The sequence below is a fragment of the Electrophorus electricus genome, unplaced genomic scaffold, assembly GCF_041902795.1.
Source record: "Electrophorus electricus isolate QZ-2024a unplaced genomic scaffold, ASM4190279v1 Scaffold34, whole genome shotgun sequence".
NCBI lineage: Eukaryota > Metazoa > Chordata > Actinopteri > Gymnotiformes > Gymnotidae > Electrophorus > Electrophorus electricus.
The window spans coordinates 1,637,095-1,638,296 of NW_027658627.1; the positions used below are offsets into that span (position 1 = coordinate 1,637,095).

The following is a 1,202-nucleotide window of genomic DNA, read 5'->3' on the forward strand; positions in this document are numbered from 1 at the left end:
GTGCAATCAAGGGCGTCTATAAGTTCACGCGTCAGAAGGGGGAGGAAAAGACTATTTTCTGAGTACTTAGAATAACATTCCGTATTTTTTGGAGAACATTTTCTAGAGTGTTTTCATGTAGAGAGAGAAATGAGTGGCTAAAATGTCAGAAGCTTTAAGGAGACAAATGGGGAATACTATAACAGCTCTTTCCATGTGTTAGTGACACCAGCGTTCCCTCTTTTCCCAGATGGTAAAAAAGAGCCCTGACTCTTGCAAACTTCATTTTTTTGTAGAACAAAGAGAAAGATGAATAACTCGCTTTATGGCCTTTTTCCACTCATGCATACCAAGTCCAGTATGCATCCAAACACTGTCAGAATAGTAGGAGTGCAGACTTTGAAAAATGGTCTTCTCATGTAAACTCAGCAGCTTTGTCCCTGGTTGTCTAGTGGTTAGGATTCGGCGCTTTCACCGCCGCGGCCCGGGTTCGATTCCCGGTCAGGGAAAAACCTCTTTTTATGCTCATATAAAACGACAGATTCTGCATTAAAACATAAAGTTTGTGTGAGTTGGAGTTGAGCCGACAGCCTAAGGATGACTTTTTTTTTAAGTTTTAACTTCTACTCTACCAACTGAGTTATTGAAAGCGACATGCAAGTAATCCCACATGTCCAAACACCAGTATGTTGGCAAGAAACACAGCCAGTTTTGGATGTTTCAATTGTTAAGTTCATTTGACACAAAGAAGAAAGATCGCATTGTATAAGTTGTTCAGCTACAAACAGATATATCTTTTGATGACATTTGGAATCATACTGGACTTTGTGTACATGAATGGAGAAAGGCCATAAATGGTTAGAATAACATTCAGTGCTTTTGGAGAAAAGTTTCGAGAGTTTTGTCATGTAGTGAGAGAAATGAGTGGCTGAAATATCAGGCATTAAAAGTGCAATTTGCACTCAGGGAAAGAAAATTGCTTTCATGTGGACCGCATTGAGATATCGATCTGCCTGTGAAACAAAACACCTCTTAAGAGGCTAGATTTGTGCTCTCAAGCTGCGATGGTGGTTTTCTCATGGCTTCTAAAAGAAGAGGCTGTGGTCAGGGTGGAGTGAGTCTTTGATAACCAAGATTGTTGTTGTTTTGGCCTTCGAATAGACAATGGCATTACCCAGTGTCAGGTCTTTCTCAGTAAACTGCAGAGAATGATATAGAGGGCA

At 40.3% G+C, this 1,202-nt stretch overlaps 1 non-coding gene across 1 annotated transcript; it reads left to right on the forward strand.

Moving 5' to 3' along the window:
• The first annotated feature begins 416 nt into the window (after positions 1 to 416).
• trnae-uuc (transfer RNA glutamic acid (anticodon UUC)) lies at positions 417 to 488 on the forward strand. Its single transcript has one exon. It is a non-coding gene; the product is annotated as a tRNA-Glu (tRNA).
• The last annotated feature ends 714 nt before the right edge of the window (positions 489 to 1,202 follow it).